The sequence below is a fragment of the Plecotus auritus genome, assembly GCF_963455305.1.
Source record: "Plecotus auritus genome assembly, chromosome: 1".
In the NCBI taxonomy this organism is placed as follows: Eukaryota; Metazoa; Chordata; class Mammalia; order Chiroptera; family Vespertilionidae; genus Plecotus; species Plecotus auritus.
In genome coordinates, this window is record NC_137770.1 from 194,500,347 (window position 1) to 194,520,359 (window position 20,013).

Here is a 20,013-nt window from a genome sequence, read left to right on the forward strand (position 1 = left end):
AATATCGTTGTCCATAAATATTTAGAAACAGAAACACTAGACCACAGGATGTGGATAGCATTAGGTCACACAATGTAGAGATATTCTGAGCTAGTTACCTGCCAGAGAACCTGACTGTTTCCAGGGGCATCATCCATGTTTGTGAGTGCTCATTTCACATCACTAATTCTGCCAACAGTGTTCACTAAACAATTGCCAAGTTAAAGTGTGAAAATTATATAGTTATCTTAATATATATTTAATTAAAGGTGAGTTTGAACGTTTTTTCATAAATTTATTGGCCATTTGTAATTCTTTGTGAACTATTTAAGATCTTTGCCCCCCCCCCCAAAAAAGTGTCTTTTTTTAAAAGAGAAAATAAAGTTTATGTATACAGATAGATGTATATGTTTATATTAGCAGATAAAAAGTGTGAAAGGATATATGCCATTGGAAGGGGGTGCACATAGATTATTTACTTTTTATGTTCATTTGTTTTGTTTACATTGTTATTACTTTTGTTTTTAAAAATATAACTATTGCTATGGTTTGCCTATTTGTCTATGCAAAATTTTGGTGGTCCTGAGAATAATTTCTGTACATGAAAATTAATATTAAATTTAATAAAGTCACCAATTCACAGATCTATTTTACTTAAGGTTTTAAGTTCTAATTTTAAGTTGTTTTATATTTTTCATATTTCTTTCCATAAATTGAGTAAATTTTAACATCCTTCAAGAGAGCTTTTGTTTAATGTGTAATCAGTCTAAGGTAAACAAACTGAAATCTTTTAACAATCTCTACACCATTTACAAACTTAAATTCTTTGAAACACCTTCAACTACAATTCATTTATATATATTAACTTTCTTTGAAAGTAATTCAATTACTCCAAGTTAAGCAATTTGCTAGATTATTTAAATAATGTTAGTAATCCTTATATATTAAACTCTGAAATAGTGACATATAAGACTCATTAATAGCATGAAAAATTATTTTATAACTTTTGACCTACAATTTGCAAGTCCTAAAAAAGTACTCATATACGTATTAATTGGAACCTAAGGTTAACCTGCAAAAAACTACTATTCCCAATTCTCTTATCAAAAGATATAAAATATCAAATAAAACTTATTAATGAAAGTATTATCAACGAAACCCCTCCTCTTCTAGATTTAAAACACAAACAATTCACATTTTATCATTGGTATTGGCAATTCTAATACTTCCAAAGTTTTAAAGAAAATTATCCACAAAGGAAAAAAGAAAATTGAGATCACCATTTCTACAGAATGACAGTTAAAATATGGACTTCAGTCATCTAGATGAAATTTTCCCTTGGCACTGAGGGACAAAATGGACCACTTTCTCTAGTCACTATAACAACCATGGATTCAAGTCCAATAGCATTACTATGCCTTTCAACTCAAAAAACTATCAGTGATTATCTTCCATCTGGTTTGAATCATCAGCCTCATACCACTTTACCACTTACTAGAATTCAATGAAATCTATTTCCTGCTTCATGCTATTCTGAATCTGTTTTATATCTTACAGTGTAGCCAGGCCACAATCCTTAAGATTATTTAAATGATATCTGATTACATTCCTTATAACTCTCAGAGCTATACTGATTCTGAGGTTATATCATCCAAGTCATGCGACCGACAATTATAAAAAAAAAAAAAATAGTGCACATTAGAAAAAATGTGCTTTCTCAAGTGGTTATAGAAAAAAAATCAATCTAATTATGTGTAAGATTTTAGTTTAATGATTTATAAAGAGTGATTCTATTTAGCTCAGGGAATAAGTTCCTGAAATGGGAGTGTCTTCTGAATCAGAGCTAAGTCAAATTAACAGTACCTGTTTCTCATGCAATTGCGTTCCTATGTCCTTATATGATCAGTCATATCCTCTTTTCTTCATAACCCCTGAAGCAATCAGATACTACACTTTTTTTTTCTGGGAATTCTTGACATATTTTGCTATTTTTCTTTAGACCGTATCGATGCTTATAATGTCCTTCATAAAGCAAAGAATTTCCACTAATTTTATATTGACTACTGATCTTTACCATCTGTTTATTTGGTTGGAACATTAAAGATGCTCCTTGGCCCCAAGCCAGTAAAAACTTCTCATATCCTGTGTGATTCTTCTGCACTATTATTTGTCTGTTTTTGATTAGCCAAAAATGATACATCAAAACTGATCATAGGACCTTAAGTAATGGCCAGCAAAACTCAGGGCAGCAATTCCAAAACATGTGGCAGTCATTGTTAGTGGTCCTCCAATCTCAATTTTTCCTGTGATAATACAAATTTTAACTGGATATATTTTTATTCAGCAAAGATGAAATTTCTTAGAGTCCCTTGCAGCTAGGAATGACCATTTGACCAGGCCCTATAAAAATGGAATGTAGGGGAAGTAACTTATAGCTACTCTCTTAAATAGAAATGTCCTTTCCTTCTCTGCTCATCCCTTGTCCATGTTAGCTGGAATTATGGCAGGGGCTGGAGGAGTCACCTTAGAGTACATGATGGAAAACATGTAGTTAGCATGACTGAGCATCAGCATAGACAAAGTTTATGTCCCTAGCATCACATGGCCACCAAATCAGACTTAGATGTTTACAATCACCCTGTTAACTTAAGGAATATTTTTACTTTTGAATTATGTATATTTTATTATACATCAAAACATCGCTCTCCATCAGCAAGACAAAATTGTTAAGAAAATCATATCTCATACTTTACAATGTATTACTTGTTGAGTAGATCTCTAACAAGAATACAAGCTGAGAAGATGCACAGTAATAAGTCAATCTACTTTACACTGGTTGGAAGATATAATGGATTTTATTCTATTGAAATGATTGGGTAGGAGAAAGATGTAGTTATATTGATTGTACCAACTCAAATGTATTGTAAATAATATTTACATATGTAAAATGTTCCAGCAGCAGATGCCTATATTTCTGTGTAACTGTGTATTTATTTCTTTGGTGATGGGATGTAAATAAATCTGGCCTGTGCCTGATACTTTGAAAAAGCATTTATATCTATGTTGACTTTGGCAAATTAAATTAAGAAATATGGTTCAATGCTGCAGAGCACATGGAATGAAACTAGAAATCAACTACAAAAACAAAACAAAACAAAACAAACAAAAAAACCCCAAAGCATTCAAATATATGGAAGCTAAATAGCATGTTATTAAACAACAAATTGGTTACCAATGAGATCTAGGAAAAAAAAATATCTGGAACAAATGAAAATTAATACACAACAACCCAAAATCTATGGTACATAGCAAAAGCAAGTCCTGAGAGGGAAGTTGATAGCATTATAGGTCAAAAATCAAGAAGCAAGAAAAATCATAAATAAACAACCTAAATCTATACCTAAAAAGAACTAGAAAAAGAATGAAAAGCCCAGAGTAAGCAGAAGGAAAGAAATAATAATAAAAATCAGAGTAGAAATAAATGATGTAGAGAGTAAATAAAAAATACAAAAATTAATAAAACCAAGAGCTGGTTCTTTGAAAAAAATAAACAAGATTGATGAATATTTCACAAGACTTATCAATAAAAAAAGAGAGAGGACCCAAATAAATAAAATCAGAAATGAAAACGGTGACGTAATAACTGACATCACAGAAATACAAAGGACTGTAAAAAAATACTATGAACAACAATATGTCAACAAATTGGGTGAATTGGACAGATTCCTAGAAACATACAATGTTCCAGATTGAATCAGGAAGAGTCAGAAAATATGAATAGAATGATAACAACTAATAAAATTGCAGTAATCAAAAAAATTCCAGCAAACAAAAATTCTCAACCAGATGGCTTCACAGGCGAATTTTATCAAATATGTAAAGAACTAACACCTATCTTTCTCAAACTATTCCAAAAATTCCAAGAGGAGGGATAGCTTCCAAATTCTTTTTCTGAGGCCAGCATTATCCTAATTCCAAAGCTAGATGACACTACAAAGAAGGAAAATTTTAGGCCAATAACCCTGATGAACATAGAGGCTAAAATCTTCAACAAAATATTAATAAATCAGATCCAGTAATACATTAGAAAGGTCATACACAATGACGAAGTGAGATATATTTCATGGATACAAATTTCGTACAATATTCACAAATCAATAAATGTGATACATCTCATAAAGAAAATGAAATATAAAAATCACATGATCTTATCAACAGATGCAGAAGAAAGAATTCAATAAAATCCACCACCTATTTATAATAAAAATTCTCAGCAAAGTGGGAATGGAGGGATCATACTCCAACAGAGTAAAGTCCATATATGAAAAATCTACAGCCAACATCATATTAAGTGGGCAAAAACTAAAAGCATTGCCCTTAAGATTAGGAACAAGACAGGGATGTCTGCTTCCACCCGGTGCATGGATTCGTGTACATTGAAAGGAAATTAATTAGAAGAAATATTTTAATATCGCTATTCGCCCTTTCTCCATAATAGAAGTGTCAACCAAATTCACTATCAACAATGACAGATCGAAACACACCTGCAATTGGTGCCAGCGAGAGCTTTATATGTATCATGCATGCACGAGTCAACTTTGCCTTTTTATATATATAGAATAAACTTGCTTAATTAGACCTGCTTTCTGGTGTAGCTAAACTTTTTCCAGCCCAGTGAAGCACCCCAGCTTCTCTTTCAGGTAACTGTCAGCAACACAGCAGTAAATATCAACAGTAAGTAGATTATTATTGTAGATCATGCAGGGAGAACAAAGGGTGAAATATTTAACTGCAGCAGTGGTTGACTATATTCTGTGCAGTGAGAAAACCTGAAGTCATTTTCAAGGTCCACCATTTCTTACTTCTTTTCAGTCGGGTCAAGTTTCTAAGCTTTCTAAATCTCCATTTTCCGGCTAATTAAAAGAAAATAGGATTCCACCAAGTTTCCTATGTACCTACTCCAGGACTTCTGTGAGTATCAAATGAGATGAGGCATGGGAAAACACTTCACAGACATTTGGTTAAAGTGTAAAATGTTTGCACCTGGCTATAAAGCAAGTCATGTTCCTGGGCTGAAGAAACTGCAAGGAGGCTAGTCATCGCTAGGGAGAGGAAGCCAGGCGTTGCTATGTGACATCATTACTCGGTGCTCACAGTGACCATTTCCTGGCTGGGCTGGACTATGGGCCGCATTTTGCACCATGAGGTCTTGGTAGAGTCAGCTACAATTTGGTGGGCTGTCGCTCCAGGGTGGTGGCAGGACCTGTGTCCCACTTGGGGGAAGCCGAGTGTTGCTTTGTGGGCCAGGTCCACAAGTTGCTATGTCACGGGAGCTCCTGCATTGAGCGTCTGCCCCCTGGTGGTCAGTGTGCATCAGAGTGACCAGTCAGATGGTCACACACTTAGCATATTAGCCATCCTATCTAATAGAAGAATAATATGCAAAAAATCCGCTACAACCACAAGCCACGCCCACCAGCCAATCAGGAGTGAGTATGCAAATTAACCCAACCGAGATGCCTACAGCCATGGAGAGAGCAGGAGGCTTGGGTTTCCCCGGCAATGGAGGAAGCCAAGCTTCCCGCACACCCTGGCCAGCCCAGGCTTCCACTCAAGGATACAAAGTTTCAATTAGAGAAGATAAATAAATCCCAGATACCAGGGCCTCCCCTTGGGTCACTGGGGGGCGTGGCTTGCCCAGGCCACCCCATGCCCCAAGGGAACCCCCACCCTGATCCGGGACAGACACCCTTCAGGGCAAACCAGCTGGCCCCCACCCGTGCACCAGGCCTCTATCCTATCTAATAAAAGAGTAATATGCAAATTGACCATCACTCCAACACACAAGATGGCTGCCCCCATGTGGACACAAGATGGCTGCCACAAGATGGCCAGCAGGGGAGGGCAGTTGGGAGGGACCAGGTCTGCAAGGGAGGGCAGTTGTGGGCAATCAGGCCAGCAGGGGAGGGCAGTTGGCAAGGACCAGGCCTGCAAGGGAAGGCAGTTGGGGGCGATCAAGTCTGCAGGGGAGGGCAGTTAGGGGTGATCAGGCCGGCAGAGGAGGGAAGTTGGGGGCGACCAGGCCTGCAGGGAAGGGCAGTTGGGGGGGACCCAGGCCTGCAGGAGAGGGCATTAGGGGTGACCAGGCCTGCAGGGGAGGGCAGTTAGGAGCAATCAGGCTGGCAGGGGAGTGGTTAGCGGGTGTTCAGGCTGGCAGGCAGAAGCGGTTAGGGGCAATCAGGAAGGCAGGCAGGCGAGTAGTTGGGAGCCAGCAGTCCTGGATTGTGAGAGAGATGTCTGACTGCCTGTTTAGGCCCAATAGGCAGTTGGACATCTCTTGAGGGGTCCCAGATTGGAGAGGGTGCAGGCTGGGCTGAGGGACACCCCCGCCCCATGCATGAATTTCATGCACCGGGCCTCTAGTGTGTGTGTGTATATATATATATATATATATATATATATATATATATACACACACACATACACACATACATATATATACATATATATACACATATATATATATATATACACACACACATATATATACATATATATATATATATATATATATATATATATAGAGAGAGAGAGAGAGAGAGAGAGAGAGAGAGAGAACGCTGGAATCCAAGTCACAGTGATCAGGCAAGAAAAAATTAAAAGCATCCAAATTAGAAAGGAGGAAGTAAAATTGTCATTATTCCCAGGTGAGGTACATAGGAAAACCTTACAACTCCATCAAAAACTACTAGATCTAAAAATTAAATTTGGCAAAGTAGCAGGACACAAAATTAATACTTAGAAATCAGTGGCATTTTTATATATCAATAATGAACTCTCAGAAAGAACAACTAAATAACAATCCCATTCACTATTGCAACAACAAAAAATAAGATTCCTAGGAATAAATGTAACCAAGGAGATAAAAGACCTGTACTCTGAAAACTACAGGACATTGAAAAAAAGAAATAGAGGAAGATACAAACAAGTGGAAGCATATACTGTGTTCATGAATTGGAAGAATTAACATGAAAAAAAATTCCATACTACCCAAAGCAATCTATAGATCCAATGCAATCCTTATTAAAATACCAATGGCATATTTCACAGTTCTAGAGCAAATATTCCAAAAATTTATATGGAACCTTAAAGATCCCCAATAGTCTCAGCAATCTTGAGAAAGAAGAACAAAGTCTAAGGGATCACAATGCCAGATATCCAACTATATTACAGATCTATTGTAATAAAAATAGCCTGGTACTGGCACAAGAACAGTCATATAGACCAATGGGAGAGAACAGAGACCCCAGAAATTAACCCACACAATTGTGGTCAATTAATATTTGGAAAATGAAGCATGAACATACAATGGAGAAAAGATATTCTCTTCAATAAATGGTGTTGGGGAAATTGGACAGGTACATGCAAAAAAATGAAACTATACCACCTTTTGACCCAGCTGTCCCTCTTCTGGGAACATATCCTAAGAATCCCAAAACACCGATGAGAAAGAATGCATGCACCCCTATGTTCATAGCAGCATATTTACAATAGCAAGATCTGGAAATGGCCCAAGTGCCCATCAGTAGATGAGTGGATAAAAATGATGTACATTCACACAATAAAATACTTCATAGCTGTAAAAAAAAATAACTCCTACCTTTTTCGACAGCATGGATGAACCTGGAGATTATTATGCTAAGTCAAATAAGCCAGTCAGAGACAAACAAGTACCATATGATCTCACTAATATGTGGAAACTAATGGGAAAAAAAATAAACTAACAAAGTAGAACCAGAGGCATGGGTACATGAACAGACTGACAAATGTCAGAGGGAGTGCGATGGGGAGGACTGGAGAAAAGAAGGTGAAGAGATTTGCCGAAGACCATATACACATAATACATAGACACAGTAAACAGTGTGCTGAAGGCCAGAGGAGGCAGGGGCTAGGAGGAGGTGGGCAAAGGGATGGGGGAAATGGGAGATGTCTGAAATAGTGTCAACAACAACAACAAAAAGAAATATGCTTCAAAATAACTACAGGAGATGAAAGTATAGCACAATAGTATGAGAAGGAACTTTAGAGTAAAAGAGATCTGGGCTGGATGATAGCTATGCCACTGTGGTAGGCATAATTCTAAATGGCTCACATGATTCCCTCTTCCTGGTATGCATATCTATTATAATCTGCTCCCTTTGAAAGTGGACAGAACCTGAGAATATAAAAGGATGTCACTCCTTCTTGTTTTTAATCAGTTGACTTTGAGTTAATCAAGATGGAGAAAACCCAGGTGGGCCTGACCTACTTAGTTGAGCCCTTAAAAAATGACCAGACCATTCCTCACTCCTAAAGCCAGAAAATGGGACATGTGAGAAGGCCTATGAAAGGACGGCATGTGGCAAGGACCTGAAAACAGCCTCCAGGAGCTGACAGTGTTCCCCAGCGGACAGACGGCAAAACACCAGGGATACTGCTCCCATAACCGAAAGAGGTGAATTCTGCAAACAATCTGAGGGAGATTGGAAGCAAAAACTTCCTTAGCTGAGACTCCAAATGAGGAGGCAGCTGGTTGACATCTTGATTCAAAGAAATGTGCTTTTTTATAGGAAAGACAAAATAAACATTACATATGTATACATGTACTAGTATACATAGATATTATACATGTATAATATATTTATATTAGCAGATAAAAAAAGTCTGACAGAATACACCTCTGTGTATCTGGAAGGGATGAGTGGAAGTGCAGAGATATTAATTAGTTTTTATATGTACTTTGTTCTTTTCTTACAAAGAGGAAGAGAGATCTTTGTAATGGCAGAATGCTTAGTAAAACTGTCTCCTGCAGTTATGTAGTAAGCTGAGCTTTTGAATCTATAAACTTGGACATATAGTTGAGGAGAGTTCCCAGCAATGCGCTGAAGGTGCTGCCTGGGTTCTTCTTGCTGTTTAAAGTAAAATGTCAAAGGATTCCATCCAAAAGCTGTTTCAAGAGATTAGGAGTAACCTTCCAGATCTCAGCGAAACCGGAGGACCGGGAAGAGGAGCCAAAAAGAAACAGGGGCTTATCTCAAAAAGATTTGTAGGTATGGCTTTTGTCTTGTGGGGCAAATGGCATGGAAACCTATGGAAGGCCCACAAACTCTCAAGCCTAACTTGAAAAGGACAGAAGAAATACAAACAAAAGGAGGTTGTCAGAACCACCACCAACCCTCCAAAAATAAGGCAGGAGGCAGGCTGATGAGTTACTTCTCAACTGCAAACATGTGCTGCTTTTCATAAAAAGGAAGGGTGACTCAGAGAGTAAAACCAAGTACCCAGGGGGTGGAACTGAGAGCCACGAGGCATTATTCACAGTCTTTACAAATTTATCAAGAAACTCCCATTTGCCAACTGGATTAGGAAATTGCTTTGGACCAGTGACGCCTTTTTACTTCCATTTCCCTTTTATGAACCAGAGTGTTTATACCTATAATCCTATGCCTGTCTCAACACGTATGGGGGGAATGTTGAGGGAAGATAAACTTGCCTCTTTACTTTCATAGGTTTACAGATTAAGAGGAATTGTGTCCCATGAGTTGTATTTATGGATTATAGCAGGAGCCTCAACTGCACCTGGTTAAGATGATTAAAAGGATGAGATTATTTTATTTTATTTTTTACTTTAAGGAGATTTAGATATAATTTGTGGCTTGACCTGATGAGATTTAGAAGTTCATATTTCAGTGATGTGATTTTGAAATACAGCTGATGCTGCATTGGGATGAGTCTTTGGGGATCTAGGAAAGCAAGTCGGTGTATTTTGCAAGGTAAGCAGAATTTAAAGGGGGCCTCCGAGATTTCTGCTCCTGGTATATACACCTTGTATAGTCCCTTCACTTCAACTGTGGGTGGAACCTGTGAATATGATGGAATAGTAAATCTTTTTTAGGTTGAATTTTATGCCAAACGGTGATAGGATTGTCACTCAGTGATTACCTTACATTTTCAAAGACTCCACCATAACAGCCTACAGAGGTGTTTCCAAGTTTGATGGATCGGCTCCTCCTGACTTGGAAGAAAGCAAAGGCCCACCTTCAGGTGGCAAGGAACTGTGGACAGTCTCTAGCTGCTAAGTGTGGTCCCCAGTCAACAGCTAGCAACAAGACAGGATCCTTAGTCACGCCAGGAATTAATAAATCACACTAACAACAAATGGGCGTGGAAGAGGTTCCTGAGTTTCACATAAGAATCAACCTTGCCCAAAACCTTGATTTCAGTTTGGTGAGACCCTGAGCAGGAGATAACCTGAATCTGTACTTCTAACTTACAGGACTGTGAGATAATGCATTGGAATTGTTTTAAGCTGCTAAGTTACAATTATTTGTTATCTGACAATATAAACCTAATACAGCCACTGATTGTTAAGTCACCTTTAGTAAAAGTTCTGTAGTAGACTCACTGAGCCTCAGTTTCTGCATCAGTAAAATAGGGTCATGGTACCTACATCATACCGCATTATATTGAATGAAATAATTGAATGCAATAATTCTAAGCTGAAGTAAAATGTTTGGCACCTAGTAAGCACTTAACAACATGTATATATCATTTTTCCCAAGAAAATAGCAAACCCTTAAGTTTTTCTTTCAACTGACTATATTGGAATCTATCAAAAATTTAACTTAAGGTGATCTAATCTGCTCTGCTCACCTACTTATTCCCCACCTTCAGAAAGCATTCCTGCACACCTCAGATCAAATGCAAATGTCTCCTGCCTAAAGCTTTGCTTGGGTGCTCTAAGACCACATTAATCAGCCTATGCTTCGAATGACCACAGTATATGTTATTTGAATGCTATTTAAGGCAAGATTTCATCCTACCCTGTATCTGGCTGCTTGCATATCTGTTATCTCCTTAAATGGCAGGCCTTTTTAAGTCAGTTTAATTTTGGTATCTGTGTCTTGAACTCTTGACCCCAGAATCTAACTAAGTGCCTGGTACACAATAGAAACTTAATATGTCTTGACTTGAAATGAATCACCAGAAGGGAATGCTACAGAATGTATTCAGCTAATGCAACACTTTCAATTTCCCATGACAAAAAAAAAAAAAAAAGTTTTTTCTGTGTACTTGTAATGGTTCAATATTTAACCTATTTTGGCAAAGCAAATGGAATAGACCTGGTGAATAATAAGTCTTCAGGCTTCAAATATGAATTTTATCTTTAATGGTGCTACTAATTTTATGCTAGTTTTTATACAGTATTGAGCACCCAGACAATTTATAAAGTTCAATAACAATCAAAATGTTTTATTTAGCATATATGAATATAATATCCTTTAGATGGGTTGAATTTTTCATATTTCTACTGATATTTCTCTTGTTATTGTTGAACAATCTCCTTGACTTCAGGCTAAGCTAGTTATACTTCAAACAGTAACAGGTACACATTACTATTAGTTGATGCCTTCTTACTTCTCAGGTGTACCACACAACTTCTTGAGCACATCTGTGGAACCTTCTGTGCTTTCCAAAAGCTGTTTTAGAATCTTGGGTGTCATTATTAAATACATTTGGTTACTGATGATTCATCCTTCCCAAAGGGAATAAAATGGGTGCCAATAATGTTGATAGCACTTTGGACTTTACTTACGAAAATGCTTTCACCGGCAAAATTGAAAACACTAAATATATTTTTATATCCAAGGCAAGCAAATTGGGTACAACCAGAAATACTGAATTTTACTAAAAATTACAGCATTGGCTTTTGAAACAGAAATGCTAACATTAATTCAACAAAGATGTATATAGGGCTATTAAAATTTAATAATTAATTGGTAAGACAAAAATAGTGTGTTTGATAAAGGAGAGTATATTTGATAAATAATAAGTGGAAACATCAACTTAAGTCTTTCCAAAGAAGGAAAATCATCCAATAATAGACCAATAAGTCAGGTTATAAAAGTCATAAGGAGGATACAACTGAATACTATAAATAGCATAACATTTATTTTCCCTATGAAAGTTGAAGCTATTTTCTTATTGTCTTTTAATCTCTATTGTTATTGACATTTTAGACTACTGCAAACATTTTAACTTGTCAGTCTAATTGGTTTTCCTTCCTAGGTGATCTAGACTTTTTCTACAGTTGTTTTGAAGATTTTCTCTTTGTCTTTAATGTTATACATTTTCACTAAGTTGTGTCTGGGTGATAGTTTATTTTTATTTATCCTCCTGTTAACTCATTTTACTTCACAAATCCTAAGACTCATGACTTTCATCTATTCAAAAATATTTGTTATTTTTTCAAGAATCGCCTACTGTCATTCTCTGTATGTAGTAGATGTGCGTTGCACCATCTCATTATACTGTTTGTGTGTCATTTATAATTTCCAAGTTTTATATCTTTATACTGCACTCTGAGTAATTTCTCCAATTCCATATTCCAAATTATTAATTTTCTCTTCAGTTTCTTTAATGTTAATCTGTCCATTGATTTTTTTCTCCTTTAGTTAAAATGTTTTTACTTCCTCTTACAACTCAAATTAGTTGTTTTAAAATTTAACATTTTCATAGTGTCTTGCTCTAAGGATCCAATTATTCATTTATTTTAAAATCTATTCATTTAAAAATACTAATTTTAAATTCTTAATCTAATTATCTCTTTGTGTGTTGTTAGGCCTGAGAGCCTCTTCCTTCCTTGTTAAGGGGAGTGATAGCCTTCTCTCCTTTCATTCAACACTGAAATCTGTGCTTGTGTTTTCTACACATCTCCATTAATCTGCTTATCTATTTCTGTACTAGTGTCTTATTGAGTTGATATTTGTGGATTCATCAGTTACTTTACTATACTAGATCCTCTTATAGTCTCCTAACATAGGCTAATACACCTGAAACATACATTTAAACACCTTTAAAACTGCACAAAACTCCCAGTTGGTTATTACAGAAATAGAGGAAAGCTTTTGCTGTATTTCTTTATACATTGTGCTTCATTGCATATATACCTTAGGTTTTTGTTTTTTTAAAAATATTTTTATTGATTTTTTACAGAGAGGAAGGGAGAGGGAGAGAGAGTCAGAAACATCAATGAGAGAGAAACATCGATCAGCTGCCTCCTGCACACCCCCTACTGGGGATGTGCCCGCAACCAAGGTACATGCCCTTGACCGGAATCGAACCCGGGACCCTTGAGTCTGCAGGCTGACGCTCTATCCACTGAACCAAACCGGTTAGGACTATACCTTAGTTTTTATAGTTAGGGTATTTGAATCTAAGGTGAAGCATTCTCTCTTTCCCCTTCCATACAAATATATCAATTTTTCAGTTTTGAATAGTGTAGCATATCATTGTAATGAGAGACTGAAGATGCTTATAATAAACACAGGAAGCAATACAGGATTTTGGTTTCTTTAGTTGTCTATTGCTAAGCAAACTTCTACTGTGGCTTAGTTTATAGGAGAATCCTCCTATATTTTCCTTTGTATAAAAACAAAGACCACAATAGTGACCACCCAGAAGTAAAGGACCTGCTGTTAGTAGAACATGAAGAAAGAAAAGAAGTTTGCTTAAACATGTGTTCTTGTTCATCTTATACTTTAGACACATTTAAATTGAGATTTAAAAATGCATTCTTATCTGATTTAATTATTTCTAAAACATCTGCTGTGAGACAATGATACCAATTGAAACATACTCTTATTTAGGGTCAGAGAAACTTAAAAAGACAATCCTCTGTAACTGAATTACTACCATAAAGAGTATGGGAGCAAGAATAAAATTAATTATATTTACCAAAAAATCCTACAAAAAAACCCCCAGTACTTTGTTCATTACAGGTTACTCATTCCACCTGGGGACTCAGTAGTCCATTAATTCTCAACTTTTTTTTTTTTTTTTTTTTTTTTTTTCAGTTCTCCCAAGACACCATGATACAGCTCTTGGACCAAGAGGATTTCACATGATAGTTTCTTTTCTTCCTCTACTTCGCTCCCCTGTCCATCATATCTGCCTATCCACCAGGTATCAGTTTAGAAGTCTCATTGCCTAGGAAGGTTTCCCTGGTGAACCTTTTTGGAAGAGGCTTAGCTAATTGTTCCCATTTTTACCTACTAGTATATATTTCCTTATACTTTAATTTTAATTGCTTCTTATATTTTTTTCCCTGAAAAAAAGTTGAATTTTCAGGAGAGAGGGCATTTTTGTTTAGAATTGTATCTCCAACAACTAACAAGGAGCCTGGCAAAGTAGTATGTGGTTATTAAATAATAGTTGAATAAATGAATATGTAAATGACTTTAAAAATAGCAGTGTGATTGTTTTGTACTATGTCAACTTGGCTAAGCTGAAACTGTGATTCTCAGAGTCCCCTTTGCTGTAGAGTTCCTAGTTAACGTTAGGGAAAAAAAGAAATTTGCACAAGGTTTGGAAATGGGAAATTAAGCAGTAGCCACTGTACTTTGAATGTCATTGTGCTTAGACATGGTAGAAGTAGATGCCCGCCCTTGCTCTAAGTTCAGCTCTTCTTCTTTCCAGACTCCTAATTATTCCTCAGCTTCTTCCACAACTATGTCAGATCTTATTCCTACAATGAGTTCACTATCCCATAATTCTCATAGTAGTTCTGCTTTTATAATAAAAGAATGATTGATGCAAAGAATAATAACCCCCATTTCTCTAACTTCCAGATTATTTCATACATTGTTCACAATGCTGAAGATCAAGATTAAGGTTAGATTTTCTATGAGTGTTCATTGCAGAAAAATATTGAACCAATTTGGAAATTTAACAAGACATCTATCCTTATGAAGAGTTTGTGGAAGTCATTAAAGTAACTAAATCAGGGTCAGCTAAATCATGACTTTCCTCTGACTGTGTACATGTTTCTTAGACTTGTGAAGAGGTTGTCTGCAGCTGTGGGCAAACTAATCCACAACATAATCTCAAATTTTAAAAATACTGTAATGGGATCTAGAGGGGTTTTGTAATTTAAAAACATTAAAGCTTAAGATGACAAGGTTCATTTTAAGGTGAATAAAGCTATGGAAATTCAGGAATAAAATATGGACTCAAGTTATGAAATCAATTAGGTTACTGAATAAATTCAGTGTAAATGTTATGTAAATCATCATTATTTCTATTTGTTACATCCCTGTAATATTGACATAAAAATATTACAGTTTGCTATGTTTACTGGAAAGTCTGTCTATAACAACAAAAACAATAAAACATTTCAAGAAAGAATGGAATAATGGTGGTGTCAAACTGTCATTAATATATAATGGTCAATATTATTAGTTTAATCTCCTCCCCATTACTTAACATAGATGAGAATAGTAGTTCAAAGGAGACAAATAACAATAAAACCAAACTAATAAAAACAAAAGACAACTTTGCTCAATTTTTTTCCTATGGGTTTTAAGCACAACTATAATCAGAATTGCCATTTCCTCAAAAGCTTTTAATGAGTACAGAATAAAGTTCTAACTATAATCATATTATTCAATGTTTTCCATTTACTCAGATCTCAAACTACCACTTTAAATATTCTTCCTCATGACCCCACCCAATACATTTCCCACTGTAGATATTGTCTACATTCTACATCAATGGTTGGATTGTGAGTGCCTTGAGAACCAGATCCACATATCCACCAACTTTTTATTCTCTTCAGACCCTAACACAGTGTTTGGCACATAAGAGGTATTGGAAAAGATTTAGTAAATTAAAGTGATTTGAACCATGCTGAAAAAAATAAAACAAAGTTTTAGGCACAAATATTACACAAATCAAGTTCTATGTCTTTTTGAGGTCATGACTTATTTTTTATAAAAATATAAATATATTTTCAAAATAATTTGAGTGAGCTTTACCATTTATTTTCCAGAGTTACTTTTAAGAATAAAAACCCAGGACAGTACAAAGAAAAACAAACATTAATAATGCTTTCCTGCTGTTTTAATATTTAGAAGATTGTAGGAATTCTTTTTTGGCCAATACAATTTGCCCTGATTTTACCCATATTTAAGAAAGCTTACCTCTGTTTTCCAGTTATTTGACATATAATTATTGCTGTTTTGCTAGCCTTAGACAATATATCATCTTTACATGACCAACATACATTTTTTGCAATCAAATTAATAAATACTTTGGAATGGCAAATGTTTTTATATCTATACTAATATCATTTAGGTTCACAAACACATCATTTAGACATTCTTTATTATCCTTTTTTTTTTTTTACATTATAAATATGCTGTGGAACATGGGTTTTTGAGGAAACATCAGTTAATTCAACTGAGATTGGGAATATAGAAAACTGACTTTGTGACAAAGTTAGAACTAACATTTAACAATGAAATAATATTCAAATTAAATTGCTAATATCTAATACTAGACTAGCAAACTGAATAATGGAATCTTAGCTCTGGTATGAAATATAGAAGTTTTCAGGAAAGAAGTCTTTACATTGGGTAGATTATAAAAGAATATATTTTTTATAGAAATAAGTTAGTTTTCAGTAAATGTTTGAAATGTCCTACTGAAATATTCCAAAATACTGATATCTCTCATGGGTGATAAATCCAATTGATTGCAGTCATGAGAAAAACAATTTTAAAATTACTTTTTACTAAATTTTGAATATTAAATACTTCTTTGATTAATAATATATTTTTTAAATTAAACTTTCAATTGTAAGTTCTATTTTCTTGTTTTAAAAATTCTTTCCAGTGATTACTCAACACTACCATTGTAGCAGGAACCAACCATGAATAATTAGAAAACAAATGAGTGTTCCAATTAAACATTATTTATGAACATTGACATTTGAATGTTATATATTTTTTGTGTCATGAAATATTATAATTCTTTTGATTTCTTTTAATCAATCAAAAAATGTAAAAAACATTTTTAGCTTCTGAATGTACAAAAAAGTGGTGGGCCAGATTTGGTCTGTAGGCCACGGTTGCCAACTCTTCCATAGTGGAGAGAGGAGCCCATCAACACTTTTTAGTTGCTGGAAAACAATCTTAAGCTCATTGATACTGATCAGACACAGAAAAATAATCAGCTTCAATACATTTTTATACTTAAATATTAACCATAATGAGTTTGTATAAAGATAAATGGATGCAGTGACCCCAACAACACAGTCTGCCAAATATCTGAACCATACTTTCTCTACAGAAAAAAGTAAGTAGAACAACTTGGGGCACAAAAAATTAAAAAAATAAAATTCACAAAACCACACAGATTAATCTATCATGCTGTTTGATTTTCTGTTGGAGAACTATTACAATTGATTCAATATAGGCACACTATTTTCTTTATTAAAACTATGTAAACTACAAAGCAGAGGCATATTGGTTCCCTTTGAAAATATAAAATTTGGATGGACAACAAGGGTCCTAACAGGAAACGTGTTTTTCCCTTCATTCCACAAACTTGGTTAACTATTATCTTCTTGAAGGTAGAAAGAACACAGTTCACAGAGTACTGCTCTGAGATAGATCTCATGACAGAGACTATGGGCAGTATGGAAGGATGGTCCTAAAACATAGACTAGGTCCTTGCTACCAAAAGCACCAAAGGAAAGTAGCAGACCTGCTTGAGCCAGTCTTTTTTATTTATTTATGTAAAAGTACAAAAATACTTGCTAATAAATGAATTAAATGGATGTTTCTGCTGGCCACAGAGTTCTAATGAAAACTGCAATGCTCATTACACAAGAATTACAGCTTAGAAAGGGAGGCTTTAAGTTACTCAATCAATGACAAAGACCTATTTAGGATCTAATATTAATTGGATTATGTTGGATTTCCACCTCCCATTTAGTTCAACTTCTTTCATTATCTACTTTATCACCCTGAAAAGTAAAGAGTGAACTTAATAGCTGAATGGTAGAATCTTCTAAGCAGTCTTCTAAGTATATTTGTTTTGCATGATTTATGGTCCTTTCATTTAATTCCCCAAATAATTTGTCATATGTAATTGAGAAAACATTGAAGAATGGTTTCAAAATCAATCAAATGAAATTGAAGGAAGTACTAAATTTTAATGTCCTATGAAGAGCTTAACAGTTCTCACCCATGATTTTTGTTTGGTTGTTTCTTTTCTGTTGTTAGATCTGCCTCCAAAAGAGACAATTTTTTCATTTAGCCTTATGCCTATTGGTTCTACTCATCTGTCTCAAAGAGCAAATAATGTTAAATTTTGATTATTTCTATTAAAAAATCAGACAAAAATAGTAGGGAAATAACACTACTGCCCACTTATCTACCTATTCTCTTTTTAGACTATTATAGACTATCTCATTTGATTACTATTGACCTAGAAAAACCTAAGACTGCCCTGATCTCTAAGACTAAGAGTCTTGTTTCCTCTTGACAATTAATGACTTAAAAAATGAATATATCTGGTTTCACACACAATCTAGAAAGAAGGAAAGAGGTTGCTTCTACTCTTATAACAACAATAATAACAACAAAAGCTTTGACAGTCTACAAACACACAAGTTTTCTTGAACTCATCAGGGAGTTGAAGTCAGAAATTAGCATGAAATCTAAGTAAAAGCAGGCATCTCCAAAGACAGACAGAATACAAGCACTTGCTTACCTGGAGCAGAGACCAATGAACATTTGAAAGAAGAGTTCAGCTACAATTTTTTAACAAATTATTGAATGCTGACTGTGGGATGGCAAGAGAATATAAAACATTTGGGAACCACACACCAAGGGCAATTCATACCAGCTCTAAGGCTCTTCTTGCAAAAAAAAAAAAAAGACCAACAAAGGCCATGAGAAAGCTTCATAAGTTGCAGGTCTATTGAAGTCGAAGAGTAACAACTTTTAGAAAAGGCACACCTCACACCTTGTCCAGATCCTTCCCCTCCTTTTCCTATTTAAAAAAAGAACCTTAAAATACCGTGTTCCCCGAAAATAAAACATCCTCCGAAAATAAGACCTACTTACAGGTTTCCTTCTGAGTGAAATATAATGCATCCCCCGAAAATAAGGCCCCCAGGCTCTGTCTCAGAATGAAAATTAATTTACCGTAAACTGGTCACTAGGGCCGCCCCGACTGGCGTCTAGCAACCAGTGACGTTACGCGGAGTCCTGACGTCACTGCTGTGTGGAGGCTGAGTGGAGGTCGGAGTGAGCGGTGAGTGCGGGGTGGGAGAGAGGAGGAGACTTTCGCAGATGCCTGTAGAAGAACAGGAGGATTAGAGCAGACGGGATGCTGCGAAGGTGGTGAGTGCTGGTCTGTCTCTGGTGACACTACCTGATGCTCGCAGCCGCCTTCATGATGACTGAAGGTTCTCAGTCAGTGGCAGACCCTGCTCCAGCCCAGATCCAGGCCCCAGCAAGCCCAGTGACAGTCCCCAGGCAGGCCCCAGGGGGTAAATGTCTGATAAAGGGGTAGGGGGGATGTCTGGTGAAGGTGTTCAGTGGCACAGGGGTGGGGGGAGGGGGATCACTTAAAATGACACAGGAGGATCAGAGGGGACAATCAAAATGACACAGGAGGATCAAAAGGGGTTACTAAAATGGTAATCCCCCCTCTGATTCTCCTGTGCCATTTTGATTCCCCCCTCTGATCCCCCCTGTGTCATTTTGAGTGATACCCCTCCCCCCACCTTGATACCCCAATTCCTTTTTTTTTACCCCTAGAAATGAGCGCAAAAAGAAAAAGCTACTCCGTGGAGTACAAGAAAGGAATCGTGGAAGACTCTTGGGGCCAAAATCTTACTGCTTTCTGCAAAGAGAAGATGTTGAGTATCCGATTGGTCCGAAAATGGCGAGCAGAGTATGGTAACCTCATTGAACAAGTGGACAAGGGAAATGCTAAAAAGCGCAAGTGTGGATCAGGTCGGCAACCATTATTTTCCGAGCTGGAAGACCTGATCTGTGAATGGGTTGTTGACAGGAGAGCAAAGGCTTAGGCTGTGAATAGGGCTCAGATTCAAGAATTTGCCCTTGCAATGGCACCACAGTTTGACATAGCCCCCGAAGACTTCAAAGCATCACAACACTGGCTGGATAATTTCCTTCA

General features: G+C 36.1%; 1 protein-coding gene across 1 annotated transcript in view; it reads right to left on the reverse strand.

Annotated features, from left to right (window-relative positions):
* CFAP299 (cilia and flagella associated protein 299) overlaps positions 1-20,013 on the reverse strand; it is a 576,588-nt gene that overhangs the window by 169,058 nt on the left and 387,517 nt on the right. The gene's annotated exons all lie outside the window — the stretch shown is intronic.